Source organism: Phyllobates terribilis, unplaced genomic scaffold (genome assembly GCF_046119375.1).
Source record: "Phyllobates terribilis strain yellow unplaced genomic scaffold, ASM4611937v1 Scaffold_7__3_contigs__length_470593459, whole genome shotgun sequence".
Taxonomy (NCBI): Eukaryota; Metazoa; Chordata; class Amphibia; order Anura; family Dendrobatidae; genus Phyllobates; species Phyllobates terribilis.
The window spans coordinates 297,701,314-297,721,019 of NW_027362767.1; the positions used below are offsets into that span (position 1 = coordinate 297,701,314).

At 42.8% G+C, this 19,706-nt stretch overlaps 1 protein-coding gene across 3 annotated transcripts in view; it reads left to right on the forward strand.

Annotated features, from left to right (window-relative positions):
• Positions 1-19,706, forward strand: part of LOC141154697 (actin-binding protein WASF3-like) — a 116,429-nt gene that overhangs the window by 31,088 nt on the left and 65,635 nt on the right. Inside the window, exon 1 of one of the 3 annotated variants that reach the window (XM_073641030.1) lies at positions 7,472-7,721. The exons of the other annotated variants lie outside the window; for them this stretch is intronic. The gene's annotated coding sequence lies outside the window, so the exon portion shown is untranslated. Of the gene's footprint in view, positions 1-7,471; positions 7,722-19,706 lie in introns of those variants that run through there. 3 annotated transcript variants of the gene reach the window in all.

Sequence of the window (19,706 nt, forward strand, 5' to 3'; positions counted from 1 at the left end):
GGTCCCTGCTGCCTATATTCACTGAATTATTTATGATTCAATGGATTTTCTAATAGAAGTCATTGGTTTGCCATCTAAATATTGTGCATGGATCTCAAATGTCTCCTTGAGATCTGTGAGATCCGTAGTCTTTAGGTGAAGATCATCACTATCCGCCATAAAAGCTTTATTTTTTTTTTATTGATATCCAAATGAAAAACATGTGGATAACACTACAGACCATAGTGGTCTGAAACCCGTCAGTAACTGCTGTTGACCCTAACTTAATTGTTTCTCACTTGGCTTTAAATAAAGAAAAAAACAACAATTTATTACTAGACATTGTAGGTCTTAACATAAAAAAAGAGCAGGGTGGCCCAGTTAACTATTACTAATAGAGGTCATTAAGTTAGGAAAACTTTGGGCACAGTTCTTAGATATGATTGTCAATGCTTAGAAAGCATTTGAATCTTACTGTACCTAAATCTCCTTGTTTATGTCATTACACATATATGATAAAAAATATTTAATTTGTTAATCAAAAAATAAATGGGGATGATTGCATTGAAGAGATGAGGTGTCCACAATTGTGGAGTATTCTTACCAGCAACATGTCATCATATCATTTAATTCTTCATGTCATGATCAGATGATTATAGATGGTTTCTTTTAGGCTATCTACCGTATATACTATGTGGTATTTGATATTGTGAGTTTATATTAATTTGTTATTCAGAAATAGCCATTAGTTTGTTACCAGCACATGGTACAGGTATACAGAGGTTTTTGTACTGGAGGGATACAAGCACCAGTTTTTTGAATCATGGTAATGGTAAACTTTTTTTTTTTTTTTCCATTTTCACAAGGTAAAAGACAAAAATAGCCACCACAACTTCTACTTAAACAGAATCTGTCACCCCCATCCCGGCAATATCAGACCACTACTATGGCCATACAGGGTATAGAAAAGTAAATCTATACTTACCCGTATGGTCAATAGCAGTGGTCTGATTCCCTGGAAATCTTCTTTTATAAAGTTTCTTCTCCAGAGGCTTGGCGTCCGGGGGACACCAAGCAAACCCCTCCTATCTGCTTTTAATGCAGCTAAATCCCTGCCTCTGGGCTAAATTATCATGTCCCCTCCCCCCTCCCCGGCACATCACAGGGCCCTGTGACTGCCCCGTGACGTGCCCTGCTGTCTCCCCTGACGCACATGCGCAAAGCGCCACTCCCATGGAGCGCGCTTTGTTTCTCCCCGGCCCGCACTGCGCCGCAGCCCTTGTATTGGGATAATTTAGCCCAGAGGTAGGGATTTAGCTGCATAAAAAGCAGATAGGAGGGGTTTGCTTGGCGTCCTCCAGACGCCAAGCCTCTGGAGAAGAAACTTTATAAAAGAAGATTACTATGGCCATAGTAGTGGTCTGATATCGCCCAGGGGGGTGACAAACTCCCTTTAAAACACTTATGCCCAATATGTGGTGAGAATCTACTGTTTGGGCACACGGCAGGGCTCGAAAGAAAAGTAGCGCTATTTAATTTTTGAAATGGTGTAAATTTGGCTAGAATAGATTGCGGATGCCGTGTCGCATTTGGGTAGCCTCTGTGATGCCAAAAAGCAGAAACTCTTAAAAAATAATGCCATTTGGAAACTACACCCCTTCTAGGAATTCATCTTGTGGTGTGATGAGCATCTTGAACCCACTGGTGCTTTCTACAACTTTATAATATTGGGCTGTAAAAATGAAATATTACATTTTGTTCCATGAAAATGTTGCTTTTTTTTCGTTTTCATTTCTCATTTATACAAGGGTAACAGAAGAAAATAGACCCCAAAATTTGTTGTGCAAGTTCTCATGAGTATGATGATACCTCATATTTGGTCAGAAATTACTATTTGGGCAGACGGAAAGGCTCTTAAAGGACGGAGCGCTATTTGACTTTTGGAGCGCAAATTTTCCTAGAATAGTTCGCGGACGCCATTTGCAGAGCTTCCAAGTGCCATAACAGCAGAACCCCCCTCAAGTGACCCCATTTTGGAAATTACACCCCTCTGGGAATGCATCTACAGGTGTTGTGATGATTTTGACTCCATAGATGTTTTGTTTACAAACAAGCAGCAGTGGACATTGCAGAGTGAAAGTTGCAAATATGCCAATGTAGTGCCCAATACATTGTAGTGCCCAATACATTGTATCCAGCTTGTGCAGCACCTTGAAAGCACTGTGCAAACTCCCCTCCTGCATGGCGCTCTGTGGCTGCAGCACATCCCTTTCCATACAAGGGAGGACCTCGGTTGGTGTGCAGACTCCGTTTTCCTTTTCCTCAGTGTTGGAACATCCATATACTGCATGGTGTATGGATCATCCATATAAAGAAGTAAAAATAGGGGTATTAGCCATATTACAATATTTATAGAAATTACATTTCCAGCCTAAAAATAAAAAGCAGCAATTTTTGCATCCAAACCTTCCTGCAATCAGCAGAAATAATGTATCATTGGTAGTTCAGGCATGAACTGCTTATTTCAGGTTCAATCACAAAAGTTCTTGTGCTGTAGGTTATGGAGCTTGAAAAGATTAATCCAATGTGACATTTTGAGTCATCTTAGTAATTCAGGTGTAGAGTTGTTTTTCTATTTTTTTCATCACCCACTTGCATAACCAAATTTAACCTTTAAATTGAGCTGACGGACAGATGACTGGACAGTCGAAAAAAGAATTCCCACCGTGAAAAAGGAATTCACAGCTCACAGATTTCACAATTCTTTAACCTCTTCTAAACATGTTACATCATATGTCGTGTCCCTGCTTTTGAAGCTGCCTTGAAGGCCGAGCCCCCATATTTCCCGGCAGATGATGGCTGAACTATTCAACCATCATCTGCCTCTAACAGCCATGGCTGGAGCGGAGCAGCATTTAACACATGCTGCATCATTCCACACGCCCATCAGCGCCCATGATATGATCGCAAAGAGCCGATTGACTACCATGACCGCCGAAGGTCAGTTTTTAAAGTTTTTAAAAATATGAAAAGAATAAAAAGTTCAAGTCACCCCCTTTGCCCCATTAAAAATAAAACAATTGAAAAACAAACACATTTGGTATCACTGCTTTCATAAAAGTCTAATCTATCAAAATATAAAACAAATTAATCCAATTGGTAAACGGCATAATGAGAAGAAATGAAAACGCCAGAATTATGTTTTTTTGCAATAAAATGCAATTAAGAGGCGATTAAAACATCGTATTTACCCCAAAATGGTATCCGTAAAAAGTCAGCTCAGGGTGCAGAAAACAACCCCATATCCCGAAAATTGAAAACATAATGGGTCTCGAAAAATGGCGATACAGGCAATTTTTTTTTTACACATTTCTGAATTTTTTCATATACATGTTTGGTGTCTGCGTAATTATATTGACCTGGAGAATCATATTGCCAGGTCGTTTTTACTGTATAGTGATTGGTAAATTAAAAAACAAAACAATTGTTTGATTGCACTTTTTTTTGCAATTTCAACTCACGTGGAATTTTTTTCCTGCTTTCCAGTGCATAACATGATAAAATGAATGATGGCATTTAAAAGTACAACTCATATGGCTGTGTGGACAGAAAAATTAAAAAAAGTTATGGCTTTTGGAATAAGAGTAGGAAGAAACGAAAAATGGAAAATAGCAAGGTCATAAAGGGGACAAAACCGTTTTTTATCCTTGCAGAATCCATGGTTGTTAGATGGGTCCCTTGACAATATGCAGATCACAAAGTTTCCCCCTATTCAGACCCCCAGAAATCAGTTAGCTGTAGGCAAATCTGTCGGCAAGTGTTTAGACTCCATACTGAGGTGGTCTCTTTAATTAGAACCATTTCTTTAATTAGAAATATGCATACATGTGGTAACATGATTGTCCACTTGCACCAGTAAAATGTACAGTACAAAGGAAAAGCTTGCTCGATTTTCAGTAATAAATGGTTAAGAGTGGATGGAAAGTTAACGGAGTTCTGGAGCCCCCGAGGTTGCCATGGTAACTGAATTTCGTTTGCATTGTTTTGTTTCTCCATGGGTTGAGGGTTAACCCCCTTTATGACTACTCAACCACAGGAGAACATACACCGTCCTTACCGTCAGTTGCCTGATTGCCTTCCTGCTTGTCCACAAATTTGGCATCTCAGTGAAATGATTGTCAACTACTGCATACATAAATCTCTGCATTTGTCATCTCTGCGGAGGTATTCCCTGCAGATCTGCCGGCTGAGATATATCCAGACGACAACCTCGGGCCTTATTGATCCAGGAAGCCTAGATCATCAATGAAGATGTGACAACCTAAAGCGATTTACGCGACTAGTTTTGCTGCCCACAGTCCTGGGCCAAGTTGGCGCCATTACAGGAATATCTTTACGTTAACTATTTAGTTATATATTCCTGCCAATAGAGACTAGCCACTGACCTATTAATGGGGACGGTTGCTATGTATTTGATCTACTGAACTTTTTTAAGCAGTCACTAAGTTATGGATTAGGATTGATTGAAAAAAAATCAAATGATGTTTGTATTTATTTACTGCCTTTGATTGGATTTTATAGCTGCTTTTTACAGATTCTAATATTTATTTCTGCAAATTCACTATGCAATAATAATTATTTACAAAACATTATTTTTCCTGAATTTAAAAGTACAGCTGCAGGGTGTAACGTAGATTACAATGGAGACAAAGGAGCGCTTTCTAAGCGTAGTATTAGATTATATCATGATTGGTAGCTAATAAGAAATTTTGCTCACCTTGTGTGGTTGTGCATATAGGCACAGCTGTTGGATAACTTGAATTCAATATTGATCCTTGTAAGCGGTCTGTGGCCACCTTGATATACCGTGGAGAGTCCTTCAGAAGGTTCCAATGTTACATATATATTTTTGTAGAAGAAATAACAAGAGATAAGCGCTTACACTCTATGCTTCCAGGATTCTTCAATATGATTTTTTAAAGTACCATGATAAAACACAACGCGTTTCGGCTAGGTGAATAGCTGTACACCTGATGAAGGCTGACTCAGTCGAAACGTGTCAGGTTTTATCATTGTATTTTAATAAATCATATTGAAGAATCCTGGAAGCATAGAGTGGAAGCACCTATCTCTTGTTATTTCCTCTACAAAAATATGAATTGAAAAAGTAGTAAGTATGTGATTTGTGTCTAGTGTGATTAAAACCTCATATGCTCATGTGTGAGCAAAGGCGGGTAAAGTATTCTTTCCACAAGTCGGTACCTTCCCTGGGTAGCTATTTCTCATACTTGCGCTGTGCTTAATGATAGTGGAATGCAGTAAATTGGTAATTTAGAACAATTATCGGGAACGTCACTGTAGACTAGAAAAGCTTTCATGTGCCGTTTTTGGTGCTTATTGAGTGTATAGCCTGAGCTGCTGCTCCTCGATACATGATACTGTTCCAGAATACTCTTAGCATTTCCTGGCAGCCATATTCATAGATAACAGCACGGTACACACATTTCAGTGTCTTCCTTTGGACGGTTGATTGAATGCTTTAATGCTAAATAATGTAGCCTTGTGTCAAACTGCAAGAACAGCTTCCTGTGGTGCATGGTACTTATAGTCATTTAGCCTGAAATGTCAGGATCTCATCTGAAATGCCAAATCCACATGGGAGCATTCACAGATAGGATTTTCTTTCCAAAGCTTCCCTTAGGGTTTTTCTTTCTAGAGGAAACTATCAGATCCAAACTCCCAGTTATGCCTTTAATGTCATGGGTGCAATAAATAAAGACTATTACTACCATCTGTCACTTGGCACTCCACTGCAATTAGGGAGTTGCACAAAGCAATCTATTTGAGAGAGATACAAAAATACAAGTATTCAAATAGCATACATTGGTGGCTACCATGTAGCAGTTACTTTAGGAAACCCATTTCTAATGCCCTATTAGACTATTCTGAATATTGTTCCCTCCTCTGACAGCTATCAATTAGATATAGAATTGCTACAAAGGATTTGTCTCTCTTGGGGTGACACCACGCACTGCTCAGATTTACCATTGATTTAGATGGGAACCAGGTATTACTTTTTTTCCCATGAGATGGGTCTGTAAAATTGAAAGCTTTCTGCCAAGTTGACCTGTGGATTACAGCTGATCATTGGGGTTCCCAGTTCAAGGATATGCTGTGATCAATTATTTTTAACATGACTTCCTAAAAAATTGATTGCCTAAAATGGACAACCTTTTAAATAACTTACCCTTCAAAAGTTTAATGCTGGGCTGTTACTTTGTTGCAGTTGGTATTCTGTCACCCAATATCAGAAGTAATGCCTCGTTTGGCTGCTTGCACAGGTTTTTTTTTGTAGTTACCTCTTGTATTCTTTTTGGTTTGCAGAGAATAGAATGAAAATGGATTTATCCCTAGTTAGCTTAGGTCAGGACACCATCTCCTTGAACAAAATCAAGTTGACCGCTTCTCCCATTCCATACAGCAAGGGTCGGGCTGCCATCCTCCAAGTGCTTGTTGATTGGAAGCAGAACATAGGGTGCGACTATAGACTGCGAGGGAACCAAGGCATCACATTCCCACTGGCTAACTTTGCTTGGAGTGCGGCGGGTTACCTGGACTGAACCAGTCCTGCCGGTTGGGCTAGTTAGAATCAGAATAAGAACAGACTTGGTCATTGGGTCTGCTTCACAATTCCAAACAGGTCAACTATTTTGATAATAATGTCCTGATGAACATGGCAATGGAAATATGAGGGGTTAGAGGGGGTACATAAATTCTGCCGTGGTCAGAACTGTGTAGAACATGAGGCTTAAAGGAGTTTTCCCACAAACAAAGTGCACTTTAATCAATAGATCTTGGAATAATAATAAGTTCCACAATTTGATGTGTTAAAAAATGTTCCTGTGCTAAGATAATCTTATAAATGTTCCCCTGCTGTGTACTGTGTAATGGCTGTGTCTGACCATGCAGGAACATGGTCTGATCATACCACATCTCCTGGACAGGGGAGGAAGCAAAAGAGAATATACAGACAGGACAGCACGGGATCACAGCTGATTCTTTCTGTGAGGTAAAACATAGTTTAAAAACAAGCAGCAAAAGCTTTACCTCACAGAAAGAATCAGCTGCGATCCTGGGCTGTCCTGTCTGTATACTCTCTTTTGCTTCCTCCCCTGACCAAGAGCTGTGGTATGATCAGACCATGTCCCTGCACAGTCCGACACAGCCATTCAGAGTACACAGCAGAGGAACATACAGTACAGACCAAAAGTTTGGACACACGTTCTCATTTATAGATTTTTCTGTATTTTCATGACTATGAAAATTGTACATTCACACTGAAGGCATCAAAACTATGAATTAACACACGTGGAATTATATACTTAACAAAAAAGTGTGAAACAACTGAAAATATGTCTTATATTCTAGGTTCTTCAAAGTAGCCACCTTTTGCTTTGATGACTGCTTTGCACACTCTTGGCATTCTCTTGATGAGCTTCAAGAGGTAGTCACCGGAAATGGTCTTCCAACAATCTTGAAGGAGTTCAAGGCGATTAAGGGGCTGTGTCCTCGAAACGCGTCCAGTTGTTCCCCTCCTAGGGACATGTGATTTTTATTTTTGGAATAAAAGGATTTATCGCATGTGGCACCGGATTTTACCTTCTTTATAGTACCAGACAGTCACTGTTCAGGCCTGATTGCCGAACACGGACTTTTTGCTGGAGTCCGGTGTAGTGTTCGAGGTAAGTCCGTGGTGGCGCGGAGGAGAGAGAGAGTTTTTTATTAGCAGTTCTGGTATCCATTATTTTCAATGGGGTTCGGATTCTGGTGGAAGATCAGATAATGTTCTGGTACCTGAACGGAACATTCTCAAAAGTTTGTACATTTTGGTTACAAAAAGATTTCACTCATTGATTTATATAATTTTGATGAATGAGACCCATAATTCTGAGGGTTGAGCTGCTGCCTAACATTTCACTATGGTTTAATCCAATAACATGTATCTAATGTATATGACTAGTTCTAGTCATTACCTTTTTTAGCAAAAAAAAGTCACATTCAAAGCTGGTACTACGTTTACAGAGCTATAACAGATCTGTGGCAGTTTTTTTTTGCAAATCCCGTATAATAAGTAATTTAGGACTTTTCAGCTGCAGAATTTTGGTCACCAAGGAGACCTCGTCATTTGGATTAGCTGCAGTATATAAAATAATGGCCTTTAACGTTCTGCTGTATTGAGCAATTTGCTCCAATTCTCTGATTTAATTGCCTGCTTATTAAACCATGACCACTGCACCCGGATACTCATGGCTAGCACTATTTTTGGTGTCACCTTTCCCACTAAGATTCACAAGTCCATTTTGCCAGGAGTGAAGCTCTCGGTACAACTGGCGCTATACAAGAATCTATGCAGAACATTTATCTTGTAGCGTTCACACTAGGAGTCGGAGCCTTGTTACAAGGTATTCTTGCTGTTCGGTAATTCAGCAGTGTTAACAGGCACCAATTTCTTCTATCTACTATTTTTTGCTATCAAGTTGAATATCACATTTTCCAAAAGGCTTTAATTAGGACAGAATACTGAAACGGAAATTAATTTAATACAGCGTACTCAACCAATCTGTTCTTTGTAAGTGGGGTGTGTTCTGTGAAATGTGCTTTTTAGAATAGGTTTTCTGGAGATTAGATTTGAAAATCCATTAAATATGTTTCACGCTGTAACAGAAGCAACAAATGTGAGACAAGTCGTTCCACGCTCGAGTACCTCTACTTTATTACAAATCCAATACCCGTTCGAGTACTTGGCACAGACGTTTAAGACTTATACTAACAACATAAGGAAGGAAAAAATGGAGATGCCACACTTCACGTCATTCATGGGATTTTACTGACATTTCAGTTGGGTCTTGGTTTCCTGTACTATTTGCATAGTGCGTCTGATTTTATTTACTTTGAATCAGCGCATACTACTCAATTATAAGCTGTCATGCAAGGTGTGGGAAAGACTAAGTGCAACATAAAGGGAAGAGGGGAAGGGAGCCCAGACACTAGGGAAAGGGGGAGTGGAGACCCCTAGGCTGATCTGATATCACCCTGTCTCCACTAACATCCCTATATTGGTTCCTGACCAATCGCCGCACAGAAACCTAAACCCTGTATTTCCCTAGAGCTAGGCCCTGGCTAGGGAAGGGGGAGGATGAGCACTAATCAGTCCCCACTAACAACTAAAGACAACAAGGGAGACAAACACAGGGAAAAGTAACTTAGATGGGCTGACTTCAGAGAGATTACACCACATGTCCTCACAACACCAGAGAGAAAGTAATCAGTCTGCAATAGCTCAAAGCCTTCACAAGGGAACATGTGAATATCACCGTCACCTCCCTGTAGCAAACAGAAAGTATTTAAACACCCAGGCCTGGGTGTCAATTAGCAAGAGGGAGGTAGCCGCTGGGTCTTAGAGTGAGACAGATCTAAGAAGGTGTCTGTAATGCCAAACGAAGAGATCTTCTGCAACCAACTGCAGAGCAACTGTTTGTCACATCTGACACACCTGTGACATAAGCATGTTACATTATCAAAAAATAGTGTCAAGTTAGCTCACAACTCTTGTATTAGAGATAAATATCTCAGGAGACTTCCAGGGTAGACAGTCTGTGGTCTGGCTGTGGTGCACGGAGTATACACTGGTCTGGCTTCCAGGTCAAAAAGTTCTCAATGGTCCTAAAGGGGATGGTCTCCAGAACCAAAAGGAAAGTAGTTAAAACTTAGCCTGTAATCATATAGGATAAAAAATTGGCATGAATACCAACTTATACTCTAGTTCATCTCTTTCTCTTTTTTTTATTTTTTTATTTCTAACTATGAGATTCTTCAGGTCTTGTCTCCCTGCTTTTCCAGACTTCAATAATTGAATGTAAAAACTGAGTACAAAGTATATATAAGTGTGACACCCCAGGGGTCTGGTTGCCACAGTGATAGAGATGTTATGTCTGAGAGCAGGTGGGAGGTCCTTTGGTCAGGGATCCTGTGCATGCCACACCTCCTGCCCAGTCTTGGGAGGGGAAGAACTTCCCCTATATAAACCCGGGGCTGAAGCAGGGTTAGGAGTCAAGGAGAGTAGAGACAAGAAACAGTCATAGGAAGAAACAGCAGGAGCTCAGTGGGAGCAATACTACTACGAGTCAGGGGCTGGCTGCTGCAGAGCTCGCCCTGACTGAGAAGCTTTCTTACCGGACCCGGCGTCCGAGGCTGTGGGGACTAACTCTTACCCAGCAGCAGAAGCCGACCGGCAGGGGATTTCAGGTCCTCAGGCCCAGAAACCCGAAGGCACGGTCACACGTGTGGGACCAGCACCGCCATCGTGGAGCGGAAGCCAATAGAAGGCCCCGAGTCACCGGCCATACGGGTGAGCACCACACGGTACACTCAGGGACGTGGGCTACTTATATCCGCTTCTAGCAAGGTAGCCAGAAGAGTACAGTCAGTTTGGGAGGCCTACAACTCCGCCTGGCCAGGGGAGATCCCATCTGCTCAAGGACTGACCAGGCCCCGTTCGCTAGCAAGTACTCCGGGAGGGTCTATCGTTGTTACCAGTAAAGACCCTGAATTACACCGCACCGTCTCTGAGTGGTTCCTGCTACCCCCATCTTCCACGTCGGCTGCCCTGAGGCCATACCCCTCCCGTTGGGGGTTATACTATCACCCTGCACAATTCTACACCGGCCTAAGCGGTCTGCCCTGCAGCGGCAGCTCCATAGCTGCAAATCAACGGGTGGCGTAGTCGACACTCAAATAACATCTATCAAGACTGCCACACACTGAGTCTGACTCCCTGGGCACGGACCGGGTCCCCGCCACTCGGAGACTACAACCCTCATCTGATCCGGTTCCGGGTAAGCCCCCGTGCGCGAGACGCTGCGCGACACAGCAGGCCCAGGGGCGCGTCATAAGAATACTAGATCAGAACCAATGCAAATTCCTTTGTTTAAAGGGATTCTCCAATGAAGATAATTTATCACTTATCCTCCGGATAGGTGATCACTTATAGATCGGTGAGGATCTACCCTCTAGGGACACTTTTGTCTTGATAAAATTGAGCTGGGGTGCATATGTCTGACCTGCGCTCCATTCATTCCATACTTGTCTGCCAAGTGTTGTGCTAAGCTTATTTCTCGGCAGCACCATAGGGAATAAAGTTAGGGGATACAAATTTCCTGTTCTCCCAATTGGTGTCTGTGCCAGTGGTGAGAGCCCCACCGATCAATAAATTATAATTTATGTTCACCAGACAACCCTTTGAAGGCAATACTTCTAATACAGGACAATGCTACCAGTTCTCTATAAGGCTGAGGCTAGTTGGTGACTTTGGCTGTGACACAAGTCACGTAACCAGAGATCGCTAGGTGGCGCTGCTACATCGCAGCGCAATACGAGTGAATGAGGTCACATTGCGGCCCCAATGGTATTGCAACCGCAACAAGCAAGTCACAAAAAATGTATTGTGGTTGGACATTTTGTGACTTCTTTGTCACAGTGGCGGTACCCTTAGGGTCACAATGCAACCCATTTCGCTTGTATTGAGCTGCAAAGTTTTTCTGCACGACAGGTGTGGTGGCCATAGTCGCCGTATAGCCCCAGCCTTAATGTGACAGATTGCGGGAATATATCTCATTTTCACAGATTGGTACATCAGACTGCCGTTCTAAGTTTGTATTCATTCATTCATTGTCTGTAGACTTACACTGCTCTTCTATGAATAGCTATCGATCCTGTCCTGCGCTTGAGATAAAACTATGATTGATCACCCAAGATATAAATACATTTTCGTTGAGGGATTCTACAAACATGAGTTTTCTTTTGTTGCCGTCCTATCTGTAATATGTCGGAGAACTGTAGTGCATACTGGTCAAAAGTGTTTTACAGAAAAATAGCCGCGACCAGGGTCGGACTGGGGTGCCTAGGGCCCACCAGGGGAACTGACTCTAGGGGCCCACACTACAGCCCACCATAAACGGTTTTATTACTTGTTATGTTTTTCTATAATGTACTATAATTACATGATTGGCCACGCTGTGAAGCACTGAGCTGCAGGACTTTGTTCGAACAGTCATTCCGTACTGCCAGAGTCCCTTTAACGGTAACTTGTCACCTTGAAAAACGCTATTTATCTGCAGATATAGGGGTAATCTGCAGGTAAATAGGGTTTAAAGCCTGGTTAGACGGCTTAATGGAAAAGCGTTGGCTACACGGAGAAAATTACGTTTTATTCTCCCTGCCGCAACTCGCTTCCTGTTATAAGGTCGGTGCAAGGAGGGAGACGTTACAGTCCCCGCGAACTACAAAGTGAGAGGGTGCTGCAATAACGTCCGGCACCTTGATTGTGACACTTCCATGGAGCTCAACCTCAGGCTGAGCTTCATTGAACGACTAACATGGCAGCAGCACCTGGCAACTAGTGCTGAGCGAGCGTGGTCGGATAAGGTGTGATCCCAGCATGCTCAGGTGTTATCCAGGTATCTTGTAGTGCTCTGCTAATATGCTCGAGTCCCCAGGGTAGCATGTTTTGCGGCGGTTGGCAGACGCAACACATGCAGGAATTGCCTGTTTGTTAGGTAATCACTGCATGTGTTGCTTCTGTCTACTGCCACAAAACATGTTAACGCAGGGACTCGAGCATATTAGCAGAGCACTACAAGATACCTGGATAACACCCGAGCCTGCTGAGATAACACCTTGTCCGACCACGCTCACTCAGCACTACTGGCAACCCATCAGCAACCTGCAACTGCGTCACAGGGGGCTGAAGGGAGCAGTTGACTGCATGCACCGGCCATCGTGCTATCTAAATGCCGCTGTCAGTGATTGACAAGGGCACTTAAATACTCAAAACAGCAGCAATCAAGGCAAGCTCTGATCACTGCTGTTACAGGCAGATGCCGGCTATGTAACACAGCCGACATCTGCCCGGTATAGAGCAGGCTCAGCTCCTGAACCCGCTCCATACAAGTACAACCCTATGGTTATGACAAGGTTAGCAAATTTCACTTGTCTGTTCCTAAATGTGGAAAGACAAATGGAATTCCCTAACACATGTGAGCAAGTCCTAACAGATTTAGTAAAGGTGCCCCAAGCATATGAATGTTATTACACACCACAATGGACTCTTACATACACGCATCTTACAAAAATACATATTATTCCAGATACGTAGACACATACAAACACGCAGACGCGCACAAACACATCAGTAAATGAATACATCATCTGAACCACCATCATTTGTAATGTCAGGTCAGCCCCATATATCTTTGTATTACATAAACCTACATCTCCCAGTATGTAATTAACAATAGAGATACTGGGAGTTGTTATCAGTCATCATCAGACTGCGGACCATCCAGGAACCACAGTACTGCTGAGACACAGGCAGGAACACAAATGAACATTTACATCCAGGTATCTTACCTGAGACGGCTTCTCTGATTAGAGTCGTTCTCTTTCTTTTCTTCCTCTTGTCCAGTCTCCATGATGACTTTTCTCCCTCTTGTCCAGTCTCCATGATGACTTTTCTCATCCACAGCTCCGTCTCTGCAGACTTCCATCTTCTCCGGTCTTCTGCAGCACATTCCGACACGATGCCCTTAAAGATACAGTGTCATTATAATGCTCCTGAATAAAAATATCTACACTGAGCCCCTGAATAAACCTAACTCTTACAATGCTCCCTGCACAAAATATGACATACACTCTACCCCTCTTATGGTACCTGCTCTCCACACTGTCCTCTCCTTACCATACTGGGCCCCCTGTTCACATTGTTCTCTCACACTGTGTCCCCACTATACTGCCCAGTTTCTATACTGTGCCCCTTCATCACACTCCCCCCTCCTCAGCATACTGTTCCCCCCATACTGCCGCATCACTATACCTTCCCCCACACTACCTAGTCTCTGTGCTGTGTCACCTCACACTTTTCTCCCTCCATACTGTCTCCTCACACTATTCCCCCACTCTCCATACTGTCTTATACATCCCTTCCCCATTCTGTTCCCGCACCCATTCCCACCCCTCCCCTAGTTCACCATACTGTTTCTTCACACATCTCCCCATTCTGTCTCCTAAAATTTCTCTCCCATCTCTCTCCAAATATAATAAATCTTCGGAAGACCACACAGACATGCAGAAGCACGCTTACACACACACGAAAACAAGCGCACACAGACACATACTAAGGGCTCTTTCACACGTCAGTACATGCGGTGACCATTTCCACACGTACCAGAGACACTGACACACGTAGACCCATTCACATGAATGCGTATGTGCACATGTCAGTGTGTTTCCACTTTCCACAGACCATGTGGTGTCCGTGGGCAACACACGCTGACATGTCTGTTTTTTACCTGCTGTCCAGACCGCAAAATGTCCCGCACACTGATGACAGTTAGCACCCGGTGCTTGGGAAGAGCGCTGAGCGCTGCCCTCATCATAGATCCCTGCAGGCGCTGCGATCAGCACCAGCAGGGTCAATGATGAGAGTAATAGTCTATACCCGCTGTGTCCAACTGTAAAAAGAATAAAATAAAAAAATCCTTATACTAACCTCTACTAAGTGTCACCCGCTGTAATCTGTGCGAGCGCTCACGCCGAGGAGAATGTCTCCTGCAGCGAGTGGGCTCCGGAGCTGTGCTCAACAAGCGGTGCCCTGTCATTCACTAAGCGCAGCTCTGGAGCAAGCTCGCTGCAGGAGTCATTTTCCTCGGCGTGAGCGGTCACACGGATTACAGCAGGTGACACTTAGGAGAGGTGAGTATAAGGATTTTTTATTTTATTCTTATTTTTACAGTTGGACACAGACACGGTGGGAGTAGACTACTACTCTCATCATTGACCTGCGCCTGCAGGGATCTATGATGAGGGCAGCGCTCAGCACCCGGCTCTTGGGAATAGCGCTAACTGTATACTGATTCCCAAGCGCCAGTATGTGTCACTTGGATGACACACAGGTGGACACGGATATCTCTAGTCCCGTAAATATCAGGACATGTGAAAAAGCCCTAATATACACACGCAGATACAGATACTCACAGAAATGGGGACACGTACCCACACAGGCAAGCACACACAGAAATGCACAGACACACTCAGGCAATCACACACACAAAAATGCAGACACGCAGGGAAGCATGCACACACGTGTGAAGACACAAACACACAGGCATACACAATGTACACACACAGGCATATACACACACACAGGCATATACACACACAGGCATATACACACACACAGGCATATACACACACAGGCATATACACACACACACAGGCATATACACACACACAGGCATATACACACAGGCATATATATACACACACGCATGCACAGGCATATACACTCACGCACAGGCATATACACACATGCACAGGCATATACACACACGCACAGGCATATACACACACACTGTACACACACAGGCATATACACACACACAGGCATATACACACACACACAGACATATACACACACACACAGACATATACACACACTGTACACACAGGCATATACACACACTGTACACACACACAGGCATATACACACACTGTACACACACACTGTACACACACACAGGCATATACACACACAGGCATATACACACACTGTACACACACACACAGGCACATACACACAGGCATATACACACACTACACACAGGCATATACACACACTGTACACACACAGGCATATACACACAGGCATATACACAGGCATATACACACACTGTACACACACACACACACAGGCATATACACACACTGTACACACACAGGCATATACACACACAGGCATATGCACACATTGTACACACACAGGCATATACACACACATGCAGGCATATACACACACTGTACACACACACACACACATGCAGGCAGCATATACATAAAAATCCATACAAACACACAAATATTACAGTACCTTGGCTTGTCTCCAGTCCATACAGTGTACAGACACGCTCCTAATGTGGGAGACTGCAGTGCAGGGCGCGCTGTGACGTCACTTTTAGCAGACGTGTGGCCCTGTCTGCTGGGTGTGACGCTGCAGTGCAGCCCCTGCTCTCCTACTCCCAGGCCCCTCCCGCTACTGTCCTGGGCATCGCATCGATGAAAGTGCGTGCGCGCGCCCTTAAAGGGCCCACGACCACTTTTTTTTTTTTTTTTTTAATTCTCCTGCTCCCTCTGCAAGGGGCCCGGGGCCCACCGGGAAATTTCCCGGCGCCCCGCCAGGCCAGACCGAGCCTGGCCGCGACAATGGCAAATGGGCAGCACGGTGGCTCAGTGGTTAGCTCTGTTGCTTTGCCGTTCTGGGGTCCTGGGTTCAAATCCCACCAAGGACAACATCTGCAAGGAGTTTGTATATTCTCCCTGTGTTTGCATGAGTTTCCTCTGGGTTCTCTAGTTTCCTCCCACACTCCAAAGACATACTGATAGGGAATCTAGATTGTGAGCCCCAATGGAGACAGTGCCGATATTGTCTGTGAAGCGCTGTGGAATTAATGGCGCTATATAAGTGAATAAAATAATAATAATCTGCCCATAATAACCAGTGACATGAAGCTTTCTTTGTTTCAGAGCAGTTTAAAGGCATTTTCCATGTAAATCCTTTAATAAATTGATCGCTGAGGGTCTCACCACTGGGACCCCCCGTAATCAGAAGAACGGGGGTCCTAAATACTGTGTGATTGTGTGACCACAGCTCTATTTACTTTGTATAGCTCCATTAGATCCTTAAAAAGAGCTCTACCGCTCCATTCACACTAGACGTTTGGCGCACTGTTCTCATAATCGGCGGGAGTCCCAGCGGACATATACAACCCCTGGCAAAAATTATGGACTCACCGGGCTCAGAGGATGTTCATTCAGTTGTTTAATGTTGTTGAAAAAAAGCAGATCACAGACATGGCACAAAACTAAAGTAATTTCAAATGGCAACTTTAGGGCTTTAAGAAACACTAAAAGAAATCAAGATTAAAAGTGTGGTACTCAGTAAGGGTTTTGGAGATTTACCTTCTTTTAAGAGTTTGATAATCCTCTCCTTTGTTTCAATTGACATCTCTCGTGTTGGAGCCATGATTCATGTCAGTCCACTTGGTGCAACAGCTCTTCAAGGTGTGATCACTCCTTTTTAGATGCAGACTAACGAGCAGATCTAATTTGATGCAGGAGTTAGTTTTGGAAATGAAAATTTACAGGGTGATTCCATATTTTTTTCCTCAGAATTGAGTGATTCCATAATTTTTTCCCTGTGCTTGGTCTGAAAAAAATTACCCTTACTGAGTATCACATTTTTAATCTTGATTTCTTTTAGTGTTTCTTAAAGCCATAACGTTGCCATTTGAAATGACGTTAGTTTTGTGCCATGTCTGTGATCTGCTTTTTTTGAACAACATTAAACAACTGAATGAGCATCCTCCGAGCCCGGTGATTCCATAATTTTTGCCAGGGGTTGTATTTAGTTGAAAATGGAGAAAAAAGATGATTAATAAAAATCTGATTAGTATAACGCTTGTATGTTCTCCTTGTATCTGCTTCATATAAAATTGATCCCGAGAGGAAAAAAATTGAACAATATGTAGTCTATATCATGTAGATATCTAAGATAGGTAAAATGACTTTGTGAACGCAATTAGGGTCAGAGACGGATGTGAACAGCGGCAGTCTCAGTACAGCGCTACAGAATATGTTGGTACTATATAAGCAATGGGAAATAAATCTATAATGAAGTAGAAACAACAGCGTAAACTGACATACACTTGGTTAACCCTTGCATACTTTCAGCTGGCCATTCTTCCGTTCTCCATGCTGCAGTCTGCGTAAATCCCTTGGCTGCGGAGCACATTATTATACGCATTGCTGTGGGTGGCTGAGCCTGGCAGACAGCATGTGCGGGCTGCATGTGGCCCACGAGTTGCTGGCTGGACACCACTACCCTACACAGATGGCTCAGTGAGAAGGAGTAGAAGTCATCTGTTTCCAAATCACATTTTTGCTGTTTTAGTAGCATGGCCTGATACCTGCTATAAAGTGAGGCGTCATACTTTCTTTCCTGCAAAGTGCACAATATTTCCCGGGATCCCAAGCTGAATAAACAGTTGGGTTTTCTCTTACTCTTGTAGAGTACAGAGCTTACGGTGATTAATCTGGGCTTATGCCGCTCAGCGGACAGTATGCATGGACAGACATAGGGCCCATCTGCTCCTATCCTAATAATAACATCACGCTGATAGGACGGGAGACATGGATATTCCCACCATTGCAGATCCTTGTTGTGCAGACTGCAGAGAGGTGGCCGGATCCCCTGCTCTATGGCTGCGGCTCTCAGCATATGCCGTCAGTCATCGTAATACACCACTTATTACAATTGCCATCTCTCTAAGGTGTTGGGATTTTATGGCTAAAATACGTTGCACCCACTCCCAGCATTATGTGAGGTCTGCTGGCATTTTAAATATCCGGCATTGTTCACTGGGCAGAAATAAAATGACAAGTGAAGTGCTAGATATGTATCAGAGCGATCAAGGGCTGGCTCAGACTTGTCAATCAAGTACATCCAACCCAACAATGACCCTACCTAAAATCTGTACTTCTGAGCATAATCATTGTGCCTGCCCCATTACCATTGTCAAATCCTTCTGGTTGCCTACTTCCCAATCGTGAACTGTTTAGCACCATAAGGTTTAACCCCTTCTCACAGCAGCTAATTTTTAATATTGTGCCTTCTTTTTTCCTCCCCTTCTACCAAGAGCCATAACTTTCTCATTTTTTTTAGTCGGCATGGTGCTATGAGGTCTTGTTTTTTTTTTCCAGGATGAGTTATAGCTTTGAGTACACCACTAATTTTACCCAACAATGTAATGAAAAATGGGACAAAAAAGTTCCAAGTGTTGTGAAATAGAGAAATAGAAAGTTAGAGTAGAGAGGGAACAGTAATGAATTTTTAATTGAAGTACATTAAAAAAAGTGGTTAGCTTGCCAAATGAAATAGTTAGACATATAGTAAGAAATTCACTGTTATTTAAGGCTTCATCCCGATGAACATAATTTCTCATTTTCATCAGTGTTTGGTCAGTTTTTACCATCAGTATTTCATCAGTGATTTTCACTGATTAAAAAATAAATACATTATAAATAGTGATGAGCGTGCATACTCTGATATTGAGTTATCCAAGCGTGCCCAGGTTCGGATAGAGTAGCCAGTGTACTCGATTCAAATGCTCGTGTACCCGCAGCCGCTACACATGCGGAGAATTCCTGTGTATCCAATCATGCACACTAGGGTGACAAGTTAAAAAAAATTTGTATAAATTTTTAGGTCTCACCCCGGGAATAATTCCCTTTGGTGTGATGGTAACCTACACAAAGTTTCATGCAGCATTGTTTTCTTGTGGCTCAATCATCACAAAAACTAACACTTATTTGTAATAAATGTCTTGCAGAAAAGTAAATGTACAATTTTACAGTAGTTTCACCACGGTTTCACTTTTTTTTTAACGAAACACGCTTTATTTGGTTCAGGATAGTAATGGCGATGCTTCTCCACACACTGGAGAATAAGCAGTTTCTGGTCTTCTTGGTGCTCAGGGATGAATTGAATGTACTTACAGTCCAGGCCAAAAGTTTGGACACACCTTCTCATTTAAAGATTTTTCTGTATTTTCATGACT